This window comes from Scyliorhinus torazame, chromosome 12 (genome assembly GCF_047496885.1).
Source record: "Scyliorhinus torazame isolate Kashiwa2021f chromosome 12, sScyTor2.1, whole genome shotgun sequence".
Lineage (NCBI taxonomy): Eukaryota > Metazoa > Chordata > Chondrichthyes > Carcharhiniformes > Scyliorhinidae > Scyliorhinus > Scyliorhinus torazame.
The window spans coordinates 155,470,456-155,490,294 of NC_092718.1; the positions used below are offsets into that span (position 1 = coordinate 155,470,456).

Sequence of the window (19,839 nt, forward strand, 5' to 3'; positions counted from 1 at the left end):
TTTTACAAATATATTTTATTCCAAACACACTCAAAACACACTCAAAAACATATCCACATAACAGCATTAGTTACCATAACGAAAGATAATACATATAGTTCATTTTCCCTCTTTTAATCCCCAAACCCCCTGAGGCACGATCAATTTGGCTGGAGACGAAGTTGAATTCAAACTGAGGCTTTATTAGTCTCTGAAGTGTGGCCTCCCACAGCAGCTGACGAATTGGCTGCGAGCTGAAGGCCTCGCATATTTATAACCTGGCTCCTGGGCGGAGCTAGCATGCAGGGGCCCAGGTGAACCTGCAGTGCAGGTTCTACCGTACAACCCTTAATATAGGAACACAGTGGTTTACCCTCACCACCCCCCGCCCCCCCCCTGACAAACAAATTCTCAAAACATGAACAGAACCAGCCTCCACCATATGAAGAACCCCTCCTCCTGCCTCCCAGAAGCTGTCCAATTTCCCACATCCCCAAAACATGTGGACATGTTTGGCCGCCCCTTCCCACAATAAGGCCGCTCCCTTCTCTGCCGACCACCCATATAGATCTCCAATCCTTCCGTTCCCCCACACATCTGGGAGCAACAACTTTTCCAACAGCGTGTACTCCAGCACCTGGGGAAATGAGAGCAATTTCTTCCATGCAAAATCCCACAACTGCCAATACGTAAACTCACCCCCCCTTGGTAACTCATATTTCTTCCGCAACTCCCCCGAACCCACAAACTTACCCTCCACAAACAGATCTTTAACCCGCACTATCCCTTCCTCCTCCCATTTTCTGTGCATCCCATCCATCCCCTCAGCACAAACCTATGGTTCCCTCAGGGCTGGACCAGTACCGACATCTTTTTGGCATTTGCCGCCCAATAATAATACACCAAATTCGGGAGTGGCAGCCCCACCCCCCATCCTGCATCCACCTCTGCAACAGGGCCCTATTAACCAAACAAACTACAAGATCAGCTGGTCCATCCTCCGGAAAAAGGCCTTTGGGAGAAAAATTGGGAAGGTCTGGAAAACAAACTCGGCAGTACATTCATTTTTACCACCTGTACCCTCCCGCCAGTGTCAAGTGCAGGGTATTCCCACCTTTTAAAGTCCCCTCTAACCTCCTCTCCCAAGCCCGTCGGGTTCCATTTGTGCATGGTGGCCCAGTTGTGCGCCATCTGAATCTCCAAATACCTAAATCTAATCCCTGCCATCTTAAATGGCCGGGTCCTGAGATCCACCAGCCATTCTGAAGCATTTACGAGAAAGATCGCACTTTTCCCCACGTTCAATTTATACCCTGGAAAGGCACCAAATTTCCTCAACAGGTCCATGATTCTCCCCATACTGTCCAGTGGGTCACCACAAATAACACTAAATCATCATTATATAACGCCACCATGTGCTTCCTAGCCCCACCCCCCACAATCCAGTCACTCGTGGAAGCCACCTCTCGGATTATTGCACCTTGTAAATCCAAGCGCTTCTCCACCCGATCCAAGGTCCCGCAAAGAAGTACACCTGCCCTTTCATCTCCTTCCGTTGCTGCTAAAACTCCTCCTTGATGAAACTCATCAACTGATCCATTGGGAGCTTTGCCATCGACGACGTCCGTCCCCCTCCGCCATTTTCTCATTGATGCTGCGTCAAGACTTCCTTCCGACTCCTGGGCCAGGGCTCTCACCGTCTTTAACCGGGTCTGATATCCCATAGACATTCCAGTCCAGGAGAGAACTAATCACCTTCCTCTTTCCTCACGACTTTCCACCAAATTCCCCATTAAAATCCGGTAAAAAAATCCAAAACCAAGGCCTCCAGGCAGGAGCCACCTTGTGTGCGACCGATCACACCCTGGCCGCCACCGGAAGCCCCCTATTTTAAACTGTTGTTGCATCCAGTGTATCTTACTGAGGTGTGAACTGGTGAGTGAGCACAGCTGCTACTGCCCCAAATAAATGGTGCACATAAAGCTGTATAACCGCAAACTTTCAACCTGACTTCAATGAAAAAAGATAATTGTTTGTGGGTTTTTGGGGGGGGAAAGTTCAAGCCACTACCCAATCTAAACCTGGACTGACCAATCCTTCAGCTCACTACATTGTTTCAACATTTTCTCAGGAAACTATGTCCTAATCACAGTATGAGGGAAAATGTTAGGTAAAATTCAACCCTGATCATGCATAATTATATGAATAGAGTTTCAATTTATATGGATGGCACTAGGTAGGAGCGACTGACACTCAGAACAGCCACCTCTACTTATTAATACTTAAATCATTGTGTTTGTCTCACAGCCAGTGTTAAAATTGAATAATGGATGTGCAGGAGAGGGCAGCTTAGTTGATTGAAGAGTGAGGCAAACGGACTTGTGTTTTAATCAAGTTGCCTGCCCTCAATTATAGCCCAACGCCTGTTCATTATTGTGAGTTGATTACTTTTTCTTGTATAGAAAAATCCTGATATCTTTTGTAAAATTAACCCAAAAAATTCCTTCTGATCTGTTTCTGGTGCTGAAATAACAGGTTTAAAATGGTGCCGTCGTCAAGCCCTTGTGTAATTCTCTAACAGAGCTGCAGCCCAGATTGACAATGCAAATCCATTTCTCTCTTTCTCTTTCCCCACCTTTCTCTTCCGTCTTAAAGTCTCTTCTGGCTGAGGCACAATTCACACACTCATATTTAGATAGGCATAACCACACATACACAAACACTGCAAGTGAAAACAGGTCTATAACTATATCCTTTGCATTATGTATACACACCGTCACACACACACACATGCACACATATCCATGGACACACAGCGCATGGGGAGGGAGGGATCACCATAGTCACCAGTCACCAGAACCTCAGCGTATTCTTCACCACTTTGGTTTAGAGGCTGGAACCTATTTCCACTGTCAGGGCCAAGATTAGCTCATTCATCACATCTTGAGGATTGAAGTCGGGATCTTGCTAATCAATATGGCTCAGCACTCCTCTGGGCAGTGATAGTGTCAGTGGACTAGTAATCCAGAAACCCAGGGTAATGCTCTGGGAACCCGGGTTCGAATCCCACCTGGGCAGATGGTGAAATTTGAATTCAATAAAAATCTGGAATTAAAAGTCTAATGATGGCCATGAAACCATTGTCGATTGTCGTTGTAGCGCACAAAGACTCCGAGAGACGAATAGAGTGAAGTCGATGAGGCTTTATTAAGCGTGTCTGTTCCCCCGCAGCTCGGTAGTAGACTGGCCTGCGGGAGAGGACTCCGGCTTCTTATACTCCGCCTTCAGGGCGGAGCTAGAGGTCAACAGCCAACCAGGACCCGGGATCTGTCAGCCAATGACATTAGGGCTTCCAGTCCCACATGACCCCTAATACATACTACCACATTCACCCCTTGTCAAAAATGAACCCGGCGGGGTGATGCTTCGCATGGTGGTAAGGGTTTACAGGGCTGGTCCTGGGAGGAAAACATTCATATGGCAATACAGTATGTACAATTTTGTCCTGTTTCAACTATTTACAGAAGGTATCGGGAGAAAAGCAAAATGTTATTGTGAAAAGTCCATATATTGATTTAGATCGACGCCACGAGTCGGTCGGGCGGTCTGGTTGTCCGTGTCGATCGCCTCGGCCCCGGTGGTGGTGGTGGTGTTTGTTCCGGTGTTGTCGTCTCCGGGAGCCTTACGGTTTCAGCTTGGGCTTTATTCTTGGTCGGGCCTGGGGGGAGGGGGACCGATCCTCCTGGGAAGGGGGCGGTCGCGGGGTGCAGCGGTGGCAGGAAGGGGGGGGGGGTTGGGTGAATGGTGTCGGGGGGTGTGTGTGTTGCCGGCGGGTGCCAGATCTCGCAGGGAGACCGTGTCCTGTCGGCTGTCGGGGTACTCCACGTAAGCGTACTGCGGGTTCGCGTGGAGGAGGTGAACCCTTTCGACCAACGGGTCCGTCTTGTGTGCCCGCACATGCTTTCAGAGCAAGATGGGTCCTGGGGCCGCCAGCCAGGTCGGCAGCGACGTTCCAGAGGAGGACTTCCTAAGGAAGACAAGGAGACGCTCATGAGGCGTTTGATTAGTGCTCGTACACAATAGCGACCGGATGGAGTGGAGAGCGTCCGGGAGGACCTCCTGCCACCGTGAAACTGGGAGGTCCCTGGACCGTAGGGCCAGTAGGACGGTCTTCCAGACCGTGCCGTTCTCCCTCTCTACTTGCCCGTTCCCCCGGGGGTTGTAGCTGGTCGTCCTGCTTGAGGCTATGCCCTTGCTGAGCAGGAACTGGCGCAGCTCGTCACTCATGAAAGAGGACCCCCTGTCGCTGTGGACAGATGCGGGGCAACCGAACAGTGTGAAGATGGTGTTCAGGGCTTTAATGACTGTGGCCGTGGTCATGTCAGAGCAGGGGATGGCGAATGGGAAGCGAGAGTACTCGTCCACCACATTAAGGAAGTATGTGTTGCGGTCGGTTGAGGGGAGGGGCCCTTTGAAATCCAGACTAAGGCGTTCAAAGGGGCGGGAAGCCTTAATCAGGTGCGCACCATCCGGCCTGAAAAAATGCGGTTTGCATTCTGCGCAGATGTGGCAGTTTCTTGTGACTGTACGGACCTCCTCTAAGGAGTATGGGACGTTGCGGGACTTGATAAAGTGGTAAAACCGAGTGACCCCGGGTGGCAGAGGTCCTCGTGGAGGGTTTGGAAGCGGTTAATTTGTGCGTTGGCACATGTGCCGCGGGATCGGGCATCGGACGGCTCGTTCAGCTTTCCGGGACGATACAAGATCTCGTAGTTGAAGGTGGAGAGCTCGATCCTCCACCTTAAGATCTTGTCGTTTTTGATTTTGCCCCGCAGTGCATTATCGAACATGAAGGCTACCGACCGTTGGTCCGTGAGGAGAGTGAATCTCCTGCCGGCCAGGTAATGCCTCCAATGTCGCACAGCTTCCACTATGGCTTGGGCTTCCTTTTCCACTGAAGAGTGGCGGATTTCTGAAGCGTGGAGGGTTCGGGAGAAAAAGGCCACGGGTCTGCCCGCTTGGTTAAGGGTGGCCGCTAGAGCTACGTCGGAGGCGTCGCTCTCGACCTGGAAGGGGAGGGACTCGTCGATGGCGCGCATCGTGGCCTTTGCGATATCCGCTTTGATGCGGCTGAAGGCCTGGCAAGCCTCTGTCGACAGGGGGAAGGTCGTGGTCTGTATTAGAGGGCGGGCCTTGTCTGCGTACTGGGGGACCCACTGGGCGTAGTATGAAAAGAACCCCAGGCAGCGTTTCAGGACTTTTGAGCAGTGCGGGAGGGGAAATTCCATGAGGGCGCGCATACGTTCGGGATCGGGGCCTATTATCCCATTGTACACTACGTAGCCCAGGATGGCTAGCCGGCTGGTGCTGAAAACGCACTTGTCCTCGTGGTATGTGAGGTTCAAGGCTTTGGCGGTCTGGAGGAATTTTTGGAGGTTGGCGTCGTGGTCCTGCTGGTCGTGGCCGCAGATGGTAACATTGTCGAGATACGGGAACGTGGCCCGCAACCCGTGTTGATCAACCATTCGGTCCATCTCTCGTTGGAAGACCGAGACCCCGTTTGTGACGCCAAATGGGACCCTTAGGAAATGGTATAATCGCCCGTCTGCCTCGAAGGCTGTGTACTTGCGGTCACTTGGGCGGATGGGGAGCTGATGATAGGCGGACTTGAGGTCCACGGTGGAGAAGACTTTATATTGGGCAATCCGATTGACCATGTCGGATATGCGGGGGAGAGGGTACGCGTCTAGTTGTGTGTACCTGTTGATGGTCTGGCTATAGTCTATGACCATCCTTTGCTTCTCCCCTGTCTTCACTACTACCACCTGTGCTCTCCAGGGACTATTGCTGGCCTGGATTATGCCTTCCTTTAGTAGCCGCTGGACTTCGGACCGAATGAAGGTCCGGTCCTGGGCGCTGTACCGTCTGCTCCTAGTGGCGACGGGTTTGCAATCCGGGGTGAGGTTCGCAAACAAGGACGGGGGTTGCACCTTGAGGGTTGCGAGGCCGCAGATAGTGAGTGGGGGTATTGGGCCGCCGAATTTGAAGGTAAGGCTCTGTAGATTGCACTGGAAGTCTAATCCCAGTAATGTGGGGGCGCAGAGTTGGGGAAGGACGTGTAGCTTGTAGTTTTTGAACTCCCTCCCCTGCACCGTTAGGGTAACTATGCAGAAACCTTTGATCTGTACGGAGTGGGATCCTGCAGCTAGGGAAATCTTTTGTGCACTGGGATAGGTGGTCAAGGAACAGCGTCTTACCGTGTCGGGGTGGATAAAACTCTCCGTGCTCCCGGAGTCGACTAGGCATGGCGTCTCGTGCCCGTTTATTAGCACCGTTGTCGTCGTCGTCTGGAGTGTCCGGGGCCGAGCTTGGTCGAGCGTTATTGAAGCGAGACGTGGTTGTAGTAGTGGAGCGTCTTCCTCGAACCCCGTGGAGCCGTCGACACTGGGGTCCGTTGTTGCCGCCCAAGATGGCGTCGGGGATGAACAAAATGGCTGCCCCCATACATCGCACGTGGCTGGGGGGTCACAAGATGGTGGCGGGGGTGGAGAAAATGGCCGCCCCCATGCGTCGTACAGGTCTGGGGTGGCCCAAGATGGCGGCGCCCTTCCTCCTCTCGTGGTGGCCGGGACCCAAAATGGCGGCGTCTGCGGGTCGCACATGGGGCGCTGGGGGGGTTGGGGAGCGTTAGGAACGCGCGGGGCTCCCTCATCTCTGGGGACAGCGGTGATCGGGACCCAAATTGGTAGCGCCGGCGGGTCATACGTGGGGCGCGGGGGAGGGGGTTTCGGGGGCGTTAGAGCCGCGCAGAACTCCCTCTTCTCCGGGGAGAGCGGTGGTCGGGACCCAAAGTGGTAGCGCCGGCGGGTCATACATGGGGCGCGGGGGGGGGGTTGGGGAGCGTAAGCGGCGTGCAGGGCTCCCTGTTCTCCCGGGACAGCGGCGACCTCGCGGGACCGGCACACAACCGCGAAACGGCCCTTTTTCCCGCAGCTCTTGCAGATTGCTGCGCGGGCCGGGCAGCGCTGCCGGGGGTGTTTCGCCTGGCCGCAGAAATAGCAGTGGGCGCCCCCGGTGCGACTTGGCGTTTGGACCGCGCAAGCCTGTGGGGTGTCCGGGGGGGGTGGGTTTGTCGCGACGGGTACGTACGGAGCCCAATGGGCTGCCGCGCGGTCGGGGCCGTAGGCACGGGTATTACGCGCGGCCACGTCTAGGGAGGCTGCTAGGGCCCGTGCCTCTGAGAGTCCTAGCGACTCTTTTTCTAGAAGTCTTTGGCGGATTTGGGAGGAGCTCATACCTGCCACAAAAGCATCGCGCATTAACATGTCCGTGTGTTCATTTGCGTTCACCGAAGGGCAGCTGCAGGCTCGTCCCAAAATTAGTAGCGCGGCGTAGAATTCATCTATCGATTCTCCGGGACTTTGCCGTCTCGTTGCGAGTTGATAGCGAGCGTAGATCTGGTTTACTGGGCGGACATAGAGACTTTTCAGTGCTGCGAACGCCGTCTGGAAATCCTCTGCGTCTTCGATGAAAGAGAAAATCTCCGTGCTTAACCTCGAGTGCAGGACCTGTAGTTTTTGGTCTTCTGTGACCCAGCCGGTAACCGTTCTGAGGTAGGCCTCGAAACAAGTCTGCCAATGCTTGAAAGCTGCTGCCGCGTTCACTGCGTGGGGGCTGATCCTCAGGCATTCCGGGATGATCCTGAGCTCCATAGTCCTTTTTGGGCACGCTTAATAAATTGTAGCGCACAAAGACTCCGAGAGACGAATAGAGTGAAGTCGATGAGGCTTTATTAAGCGTGTCTGTTCCCCCGCAGCTCGGTAGTAGACTGGCCTGCGGGGGAGGAATCCGGCTTCTTATACTCCGCCTTCAGGGCGGAGCTAGAGGTCAGCGGCCAACCAGGACTCGGGATCTGTCAGCCAATGACATTAGGGCTTCCAGTCCCACATGACCCCTAATACATACTATCACAGTCGTAAAAACCCATCTGGTTCACTAATGCCTTTTAGGGAAGGGAATCTGCTGTCTGTACCTGGTCTGGCCTACATGTGACTCCAGATCCACAGCAGTGGGGTTGACTCTTAACTGCCCCCTCCAGGGCAATTATGGATGGGCAACAAATGCTGACCCAACTGGCGATGCCCACATCCCCTGAACGAATATTTTTTAAAATTTTAAAATTAATGAAGAACAGCCTATGGTTTCAATTACCAAGTCCAAAGGTCCTTCCTGTTTATTCCCTTTATTTCCCACTTCTTTTATTTTTCCATTCTTATTTCGATCCATGGATGATTAATGGACATGTCTCTTTAAGGCAAGCAGCTTGTGTCATTAAGAATCCAGGACTTTCATGAGAGATCACTTTTCTAGTAATAACAATAATAATAATCGCTTATTGTCACAAGTAGGCTTTAATGAAGTACTGTGAAAAGCTCCTAGTCACCACATTCCGGTGCCTGTTTGGGGACGCCGGGAATTGAACCCGTGCTGCTGCCTTGTTCTGCATTACAAGGCAGCTGTTTAGCCCACTGTGCTAAACCAGCCCCTTAGTCTGTGCTGGTTTGGACAGGAGGCCCTTAGTCTGTGCTGGTTTGAACAGGAGACTACAGACTTGTTGGCACCAGTGAGAGAGATGGGTTTGATTGAGTGACTGGTGGCCAATGAATTGGCACAAACGGCTGTACACTGCCTGGTAATAGGCAGTGATTGGATTATATCCGAGTGAAATGCTTTTCAGAGTCCCAAGGAGTTTCCGTTTTGATTCTGGAAGCCCAGAGATAAGAACCTGCAAACTCTCCCCAAATAGCTGCCGTGAGGGCTATATTACTGAAACTGCCGAGGCCTGATTACAAACAACAAACTGAAAGCAAAGTTTGAAGAGAAATAAGTCAGAAAAGCTGTGAGTACTGCATTTCTAAACTACAGACAACCTGACTGAATGTTTGAATCGACAGAGAAGACTTTAACCTGCAAAGTTGCTGTGAAGAAAGGTGTGCTAAAAACTATCATCTGAAACAAATACTCTTTCTTCTTGCTTATAATTTTTATCCCTATCCACCCCTCTGTGTTTGTCTGTCTTGTGTGTGCGTGTGTGTGTGTAGAGAGTGGGGGCCAAGTGAAAGTGGGAATTAGGTATTAGTTAATAGTTAACCAGTTGTGTTTGCTGCATTGTTCATTATAGTTCTTGTTATAAATAAATAGTAATTGTGTTTAAACCTACAAACCCAGTAACTATAATTATTGGGCAGGCAAGGGTCAAAGTCTTTGGGTATTTTGATAAGATTCATTAGTTAATTTACTTGTGTTGTAAGTCCGGGACCAGTGGGGCTGGAATTGACCATGCACTTGCCCAGGGTACTTATTACAAGGCACTTATTACCATCTGTGGTGCCTATCCAACTTGCATATACCAAGATTGATTGGCCTCTCCAATGTCCCGTCTCCAGGCCCTGACTCTGTGGTGGAGAGATGGTTGATTGGGGGGGGGGGGGGGGGGGGGGGGGGATGGGGGGAGGTCCTGATGTCCATGGGGGTGGGGGGAAAAGAGCCTGCCATTTTACTTTGAAATCGGGACACCCTTGCTGGATCTGCCGGTTTTTAGGCCCTGCCTTTTAAATGTTGGTGCAAATCACAACCCCCTCCAAAAATAATGACTAAGTGGGGTGGATTGCGATTAAGATCACATCGACCTACCAGCGGGAACAGCGGTGCACTCTGTGTTTTAATTTACAGGCCAGGCCCTGACTGTGTATTTTACTGTCAGGGGTCTGTGTTTGCTCTCGCCTTTAGGCTTTAACTGCCCTTCACCTCCAGGCCTCGATTCGTCCATATTTGATTGTCATCAGTCTATATTACCCACAAATGTCTGAATGGAATCTTTTTGAGGAGCTGGGGATTCTAGCATGTTGGCTGGAGAGCTGGTGAGAGACACATGCTGCCACTTTTCAGAAAAGCCCACCCTGAACCACACCAAATCAGGCAGTGATGGGCTTTCTCCTGGGATCAAGACCCCAGTTGGGCCAGAGGCCAATCGGAGGGAGCAGCTCTTGTGCTCAGCAGCACCACTGGGAAGGCTGTGGTTGCTGCCCAGAAGGGCAGGCACCTGAGTTCCAGTATCGTGGAATGACCCAATCTCTTGAGTTGCGTAGGGGGGTGGGGGTGTCACAGAGAGAGAGGCACAGGGGGTTCAGCTGCAAGGCAAGCAATTGGATCTCAGCAGCTCCCACCACCTTCCCCCTGTTCAGCCCCTCAATCAGGCATTTAGCGCATTTCACCGATGGAGACAAGATTCCGGCCTCTGTCTCCGAGGTCGAAATATTTATTTTACTAAGCCCAGTAGACAAACCTATTGGTGGCAGATTGTATCTGTACAGTCACGTGCTGCTCTTGGACATGCTTCAAAATGACTGTGTAACTGTTATTGATCATCTCGAACTAATGAAATTCAAAGTAATGCACAGCAGGTTTGGTAAATTAGCCCTCTGTGCAGAGTCAGCCCTTGCAACTCAATCACATAGCTTTCTGTTTGATCAGCAAAGTACTGTAGGCTTTTAAATCAACCATTTGCTAAGCACGTGTCTTATTGCAATGTGCGTCACAGGACTTGGGACTAGATCAACCAACACTAAGCCAAACTTTGTGATTTAATTGGTGCTCTAAACCACTGCCCTCTGTCAGGGAATGACTGTGTTATTGCAGGCAGGGCCGCAGTGAAGATTTTTATTTTACCTTAAACCAAGGTCGTCCTTGCCAGCTGCTGATATTGTAAAAGTCTTTAAATATTCATTCTCAGGATATGGATGTCCATGGCTAGGCCAGCATTTTTTGCCCCTCTCTAATAGACCCTGAGAAGGTGGTGGTGAGCCATCTTCTTGAATCGCTGTGCGGCGTGGTAACACTGTGATTAGCACTGTTGCTTCACAGCTCCAGGGACCCAGTGTTCGATTCCCGGCTTGGGTCACTTTCTGTGCAGAGTCAGCACGTTCTTCCTGTGTTTGCGTGAATTTCTCCCGGGTGGTCCAGTTTCCTCCCACAGTTCAAAGATGTGCAAGTTAGGTGGATTGGCTGTGATAAATTGCCCTTAGTGTCCAAAAAATAGGTTAGGTGGTGTTGCTGGGTTACGGAGATAGGGTGGAGGTGTGGGATTGGGTAGGGTGCTCTTTCCAAGGACCGGTGCAAACTCGATAGGCTAAATGGCCTCCTTCTACACTGTAAATTCTATGATTCTTTGAAGTCTGTGTGTTGTAGGGACACTCTCAGTTCTGTTAGAAGGGAGTTCTAGGCTTTTGACCCAGTGACAGTGAAGGAACAGTGATGTATGTCCATGGTGTATAACAGGAATTTGATGTTCCCTTGCATCTTTCAACTCTTGGAGGCTGATCGCCACTCATGGCTGATGTTCTGCCTTGATTCCACCTTCTCCATTCCTTTTAATTCATTTAGCAGCCCAAAAATCTATCGATCTCGGTCTTGAAGAGATTCAGCAACTGAGTAGCCAAAACCCACGAGAGTAAATGATTCCAAAGGCCAGCAGTTCATCGCTGGCTTTTAAAGCAGACCAAGGCAGGCCAGCAGCACGGTTCAATTCCAGTACCAGCCTCCCCAAACAGGCGCCGGAATGTGGCGACTAGGGGCTTTTCACAGGAACTTCATTTGAAGCCTACTTGTGACAAAAAGCGATTTTCATTTTTCATTTCAAGTGAAGAAATGTCTCCTCCTCTCTGCCCTAAATCGTTGACCCTTTTCCTCAGAATGCAATCGCTAGTTCTGGACTCTCCAACCAGGAGATACATCAACCTTATAAATCCCGAGTGGGAGGGTCGGTTGTGGTGGTGGTGGTGGGGGTGGGGGTGGGGGTGGGGGTGGGGGGGTCACTCTTTTACTGGGAGGGGATTTGCGCAGCAATTCTTGTGGCACGGGAGAACAGAATTGCATTGCGAGGGAGGAGGGCCAGCCGCTGGACCTCAAAATGACGGCCCGATAGCGGGATTCAGGACACAATCTCTGCCATGCATAATTTTTCATGGCAAGGGATAGTGAATCGCCTCTGATCAGCCATTCCCACTGCGAGTGCATATCAGGTGATTCATCTCCAGGGGAGAACATAGGCTGGATTCTCCGATTTTGAGGATATGTCCAGAGGAGGTGTCTAGTTTTACAACAAAAACGTTGGTGCCACCCCCGTACCGACCCTCCGACCGGTGAGGGACTAGCAGCAATGCCACATAAAACGCGCGGCCTTTCCAATATAAACGCCTGGAGAATTGCTGGGTCCGTGGCCGCCCATGCACATGGTGACGACCTACAGCGGTCGCGCCGTATTGTGCCGCACAGCATCCGAAAACAGGCACGATTCGGTTGTAAACAGGGATTCTCCTCCCAATCGCCGATTACGATATCAGCGTCGGGCAAAGGAGAATCCCGCCCATAGCCTCCCAAATGGAGAATTGTGTTTGGAGTGAAGTGCAATTGCTGTCTTAGAACATAGAACATAGAACATTACAGTGCAGTACAGGCCCTTCGGCCCTCGATGTTGCGCCGACCTGTGAAACCACTCTAAAGCCCATCTACACTATTCCCTTATCGTCCATATGTCTATCCAATGACCATTTGAATGCCCTTAGTGTTGGCGAGTCCACTACTGTTGCAGGCAGGGCATTCCACACCCTTACTACTCCCTGAGTAAAGAACCTACCTCTGACATCTGTCCTATATCTATCTCCCCTCAATTTAAAGCTATGTCCCCTCGTGCTAGACATCACCATCCGAGGAAAAAGGCTCTCACTGTCCACCCTATCCAATCCTATGATCATCTTGTATGCCTCAATTAAGTCACCTCTTAACCTTCTTCTAACGAAAACAGCCTCAGGGCCCTCAGCCTTTCCTCATAAGATCTTCCCTCCTATTGTCGGAAATGCGACAACCAAACTGTGCACTGCAATAAAAGCAAATTACTGCGGATGCTAGAATCTGAAACCAAAGAGAAAATGCTGGAAAATCTCAGCTGGTCTGGCAACATCTGTAGGGAGAGAAAAGAGCTCACATTTCGAGTCCAGATGACCCTTTGTCAAAGCGAGAAGTGGAAAATATTTATACTGTGGAGTGAGAATGAAAGATGAGTCATAGCCACAGAAACCCAGGACAACGGAGTGCTAATAGCCACAGAAATCACGGAGAAAGAGTGCACCGCAATATCCCACAAATAGCATTGAGATATTACCCACGTGAACTGTTTTAGTCATGTGAGTTGAGAGATAAATATTGGCCAGGATACTGAGGAGAATTGGTGTGCAGGTACAGCATGTAATTAAAAAGGCAAATGGAATGTTTACGTTTATTGCAAAAGGACTGCAGTAGAAAAGTAGAGAAATGTTGTTGCAATTGTATAGGGTGTTGGAGAGACCACATCTGGAGTATTGTGTCCAGTTTTGCTCTCCTTATTTGAGGAAGGATGAGGTGGCATTGGAGGCAGTTCAGAGGAGGTTCGCCAGATTGATTCTGGGGATGAAAGGGTTGAGGTAAGAGGAGAGATTAAACAATTTGGGCTTATACGCGCTGGAGTTTAGAAGTATATGGGGGGATCTGATTGAGGTGTATAAAATACTAAATGGGGTTGATAAATTAAAAGTAGACCAAATGTTCCCCTTGTGGGGAAATCTGGAACGAGAGGTCACTGATATAGATTGAGCGGCGATAGAACTGAGATGAGGAGGAATACTTCTCACAGAGGATGGTGAATTTGTGGAACTTGCTGCCCCATAGTGTGGGGGAGCCTGAATCATTAAATGGTTTCAAGAAAGAAATAGATATACTTTTTAATTAAAAAACAGGTTAAAGGGATATGGGCAACAGATGGGAAGGTGGATTTAAGACCAGGAACAGATCAGCCATGATCTGATTGAATGGCAGGGCAGGTTCGAAGGGCTGAATTGCCTACTCCTGCTCCTAATTCCTATGTTCGCATCTACTAGAGTGGACAGGCCGGGTCTCAGTTCATCGTGAGATTTAAACGAGCGTTTTCTCGGTATTGCACTGAAGTGTCTGCCTAGAAGATGTGCTTAAGTTAGCAGTAGTCCTCCTGATCTATGAGAAGGTTGCATAAACATGTTTGTTTTCCCTTGTGTGTGGAAGATTGAGGAGTGATCTGATTGAGGTGTTTAAATGGTTAAAAGGATCGGATGTGATGTCTTCCTTGGGCGGGGCCCAAGAACATCGGGAGAAAATCTTAAGATTGGAATCATAGAATTTCTACAGTACAGAAGGAAGCCATTCAGCCCATCCTGTCTACCCGACCCTCTGAAATAGCACCCTACCTAAGCCCCCCCCCCCCCCCCCCCCCATCCCAGTAACCTCACCTAACCTTTGGGCACACTAAGGGGCAATTTAGCATGGCCAGCCCACCTAACCTGCACATCTTTGGACTGTGGGAAGAAACCGGAGCACCCAGACATGGGGAGAATGTACAAACTCAACACAGTGATCCAAGGTTGGAAATGAACCTGGGTCCCTGGCACTGTGAGGCAGGAGTGCCAACCACTGTGCCACTGTGCCGCCAGAACATTAATGCCTGAACATTCAGGAGGGAAACCAGGAAACATTTTTTTCATGCACAGAGTAACGGAAATATGTAAATGTCTGTGCATACTGAGGCAATTGGACTTTATACGGCGAGTGGATAGATAATTTTTTGGATAAGAATGTCACAGGTTATGGATCAAATGGAGTTGAGGTGTAGGTCAGCCAGTAGGATCGACGGACTGAATGGTCTCTTCCTGGCCTGATGCTCTGAACTGACCGGAGCTGATACTTTTCTTCTACTTTGTAATTCTGTTTCATCCCGTTATCGATCATGCATCAGTATCAGCTAAACACTCCTACCGACACAATCCATGTAACCTTTCTGCATTTTTGAATTCAATCTTATCAGGGTTCTTCTGACCGGTTCTTCGTGACTCTGAAGGAGATAATAGAAAATTAATTAATAACGTTGTCCAAGGCAGCCTGAAATTGAAAGTCCAAGGCCATTTTATTTCCATGCACCGTCCCTCCTGACAGCTCAATTATCTTAGCTGTTAACTCCGTGCAAGTGAGAGCATTTGCCTGAATCACACAGTTTACAGCTCACTGCATGCAATTATCTTCCTCATAATGGGTTAGGAGTTGTGGTCAGTAAAGGGAAGATTACGAAAAACATCTTTGAATGACACTTCATGTCCAGATCTGGACAGGTTGAGTTGGGGAGGGTGGGGGTGACGCGATAGTGGTGTAGCAACACAGACCTCCTGGCGCCCCTGAGCACATGGGGCTGCAATGTTAAACTAGGCTGCCAGTTGGGAAACCAATAGGACCGGGTGCAAGATTTGTTTTACACCCTGTTGGGTTTTACTGCTCATTGAAGTTAATGGAGAGTATTACTGGGTGGTGTAAAATTAGCATTCTATCCGAACCTATTACTTTCCCAACCGGCTGGTTAGTTTAAAATGAACACCCCCCCCCCCAACCCCCTCGGTGCTTGCTACTCTACCACAATGTTGATCTAAGTGTAAAGGAACTCCAGGAAGAGACCTTGGCACCAGCAAGGCCAATTATCCCAGGGATGCAGGAAGTCACACTTGTTGCTTCCAATAGGAACAAGTGAAAATAAAGGAATTCAGCCTGTCTCGCCTCTGTTGAACCTAATTCCCTCTTGGAACCATTTTCTCCACGGTCTCATTCCTACCCATGCTGCTTATATTTTTTTCTGTGATTAGTTGGTACCATTTCGAACACTTAATCAATTAACAGAGTTCAGCAACCTCTCAGAGAGGAGACATTTGTCTAACTGGGTTATCCATATGGTTAATACTTGCGTGAGCGATACACAATTCTAATACACCTTGTGCGCTACCTCCGTTACCATGGATCCTTTCATCTCTACCAGAAAAAGATTCTCTACATCTAACAACAATACAGCTGAACTCATTGATTTTCCTATAAGTGATCGCAGCTGGTACATTTGACTCCATTGTTCCTCTTTGATCGCAGTATCTGATGTGTTTCCACAACCCATCCTAGTGCTCGTTCCAGGTACTCCATCAGACGATTCAGTGCTGGGTATCAGCTGGAACTGAAGTGACCCTACATCACCGATGAGGGTCACAAGATGTCTTTGCGACTGGTTTGGTCAAGTCTGCTGCAGGTGGATGGTACGTCCTGTTTTCCGCCATGTCTTCTATACTTTGAGGAGACTGTGGATGGGCTGAAGAGAGCAGCACTCTCAGAGATTGTGACCATGTCTGTCCCTCCATGCTCCAGCCATGCCCCACTGCAGGGTATTCCCACAACCTGCCCACCGATCCACATGGCAACGGATCTCTGGGAAGGCTAACTGATGCACTATCAATCGAAATCCCCTGCATATTGAAGTCGGTCAAGACATTTATGAGTAACAGCCACGAAGAGTCACATCGGAATATGGGTCGGAATTCTCCGGTCATCAAGATTCACTTTTCCCGTTGGCAGCGCATCGCCACCAGTGGGTTTCCCGGTGTCATGGGGTGGTTTTGATGGCAACTCCCATTGACAGGTGGTGAGAGGACAGAATCCCACCGCCAGCGAACGGCGCGTCGCCGAGAAACATGCAGCTGGCAGCCCGGAGAATCCTGCCCATGATGTCATGGTGATAAGGGAGACCTCGGGGTGGCATGGTGGCACAGTGGTTAACACTGCTGCCTCACAGTACTGGGTTCAATTCTGGCCTCAGCTGACCGTCTGTGTGGAGTTTGCACTTTCTCCCCGTGTCTGCGTGGGCTTCCTCCGGGTTCTCCGGTTTCGTCCCACAATCCAAAGATGTGCCATGCTAAATTGCTCCTTATTGTCAAAAGATTTGATGGGGTTACTGGGTTATGGGAATAGTGTGGAGGTGTGGGCCTAAGTAGGGTACTTTTCCAAGCATTGGTGCAGATTTGAAGGGCCAAATGGCCTCCTCCTGCACTGAAGGGATTCTATGATTCCATGAAAAAAGGTCAGGATTGGGTGCTGAACCTTCATGGAAAAAGAAATAGGAGAGCCAAAGAGAGTATGAGAAGAGAATGGCAGCTAACATGAAAGGGAATGCAAAGGTCTTTTATCGGCATGTAAGTAGTAAAACAGTAGTAAATGGAGGGGTGGGGCTGATTAAGCCCCAAAATTGCTTTTAAACACTCCTTCACCACAGTCAACACAGAAGGAAGAAGAATGGCAGTGCGCTGACCAGCCCCTTGTTTCAGGCTGTTGGACGTGGTGGATGTGAGATGAGTCATTTGTTCCCTCGAGGGGGTCAGAGGCCCAGCAGCAGCAGGGCTGGCAATGCGGCCTGGGAGCCAGTGGCAGCTGCAGTGAGTGCAGGAAGCTTGTGCCGGAGGACCGCTGCCCAGTGTGGGAACAAAACCAACGACGTCCAATGAGCTGCAAGGATAAGTCACCACCTCTCTCCTGGCATAATCAAATTTACAACCCTCCCCCCGACAAATCACTGGTTCGCACCTCGCACCCTCCCTCCCCACACTGATCTTCACGCTTGTTCGTCAGAACCCCCGGGTGTCCACCAGCACAACCCCTTCATGTCCAGGTCCACGCCCTTCACATGCCATCTGTTATAGACCCCCTTGATCCATCAAGCATGTGATTCATAATGCCCTGTCTCCGCCCCGCAGAAGAAGCTCGCCCATAACAAGAGGATTTGAGACATGGCTGGGGGTGGGGGGCGGGGGGGAGTACCCAATATCAGAGTCCACATCTGACATGAGGAACGGACCCTGGAGATCACAGGCACAACAGAGGACAGAGCAGTCACCGACTGCGAGGTTGGCATGCGCTGCAGAGGTGAGGATCCACTGCCCCTTCACCCTGATGACCTGCCTCAGATGAGTTGTTCAAGTCACCTCTCACTGACTGCATGTCCCTTCTCTCGCAGGATCTCCACCCGATGGAGCCAGGCTTCCACTCCCCCTCACATGCCCAACCCCTGCCACCCAAGAGATCACCTCGGAGGAGAGCTCCGAGGAGACCACCATCGATGTGTCCCAGCTTTCATCTGCACCTTCCTCCAGCGCAGATACACACCTCAGTGGGCAACATTAGTGGACAGGCTTCTGGGGCACAATCTGGAGAGCACCACAGAGATGCTGATGCACATCAGGTGAAGGTAGGAACATCCAGGTGAGTCAGCAAATGGAGGTCTGCAGGACCCAAGACCCAGCTGAGTCCCAATCAGATGCGGAGACTCTGGACCATGATATCCCGGAGCTCATGAGGTGGATAGGGTGCGGCTTTGAGATTCAGAGGGGGAGGTCAGCGACACTCGAGCAAGTCCATAGCCAATTGGAGGAGTCCCAAAGGCTACGGGAGCAGGAGACAGTGCCAGCACTGCATGGCCATGAGGCCAACACTACTAGGGTGGCGACCTCAGTTGAATACCTGGTGCACTACATCTGCTCCATGAGTGGTGGTGTCCAAGGCATTGTTCAGTCAGTGCCAGCCGTGGCTGACGCCCTCGACAGCATGTCTCAGTCACTGAGGGACATGTCCCAGACTTTGCCAAGGCACTGTAGAGCATGTCCCAGTCACTGAGGAGCATCACTGATGGCGTTGACACCATGGTGCAGTCAATGAATAGCCTTCAGGACCGGCACGGCCAGATGACCCTAAGGCCTCTGGAGCTCACTCTAGTTGCCCTTCCATCCCATGGAGATCCAAAGGTCCAGGGTGCACCGTCAGGGTGGAGGAAGCACTGGAGGCCAACCTGGGGACTTCCACCAGGGAGACAGCGGAGGCCTTCAGTTCTCCTGATTTTCCTACCTCCTGAGACCGGCGCATCTCATAGGCAGTGGACAGAACAGGGTGACACGGCGATGCCTGTGATACTGGCCGGGGCCCTCCAGCTCCAGATCCTGCAGAGGACGTCTGCCACGGGCATCAAAGGCCACAGGACGCAGAAAGCAGCGGGCTGTCGCCTCCTGGGGACACACCTGGACATAGCCCTAGACCACGCAAGATGAAGGAGACTGAGGAGCACTGAGTGGGCATTGGGGTCACTGAGGGGGTGTCACTATCTGTAGCTAGGGGAAAATGAAATGTCTATTGAGTGGACTTTCACAACATGTTACATCTGATACATTTTGAGGCCTCTGTCACATCAATTTTCACACCGGCCTGTCTGCACCCCCACGCATTGTTGACCTCTGCTCCGCCCACCCCCGGCCTTGGCCCAGACATGGAAGACTTCAGCTCCCCGACCAAACCCAACTCCTAGGTGCTGTTGCCCACCTGCCTCCTGTGCACTGGGGCAGCAACTCTACTGCCCTTGAGCTGCATGTCACAAATGGAAATGGGACACCTCATGAGGTCCCCTCAGCAGCCATTGCACCAGCTTCACGTTTTTGAAAAGGAGTACTAAATAACACCAGCGTGATTTCTCGCTGAGGAGCCGGTTAGATCCTGGGAGATGATTAGATTTAACTTCAATCTCGCTAATGAGATACGGAACTCGCCATCGGGAGCGAGCCGGTTAGATAGCAAAATGACTTGCGCCCGGTGCGAATCTCGATTTTGGCCTTCCGCGCTATCTACCGGGCTCACCCAGATCTACTCCGAGCATGTCATGATCTTTAGATTGCACCATTGTGTTATAGGTATTTGGTGAAGTAATGGTTAAAAGCCAAGGTTAGAGTGTGTTTGACTGCTGAAATCATGTTTTAAACAATTCTCAGGTTGAAAGACAACAATGTTTTTGAGAGGTGGAGGTGCAATAAACCATTGTAAAAGCTTAGCTAATGCAATTTTGCTTTGGTTAAGGTGATTCTCTGTAGAATTAATTTGTTTTCAGCTTGGTGAGATGATATC

General features: G+C 50.6%; 1 protein-coding gene across 1 annotated transcript in view; it reads left to right on the forward strand.

Annotated features, from left to right (window-relative positions):
• Positions 1-19,839, forward strand: part of LOC140386673 (ras-like protein family member 10B) — a 257,826-nt gene that overhangs the window by 187,106 nt on the left and 50,881 nt on the right. The window lies entirely within an intron of this gene.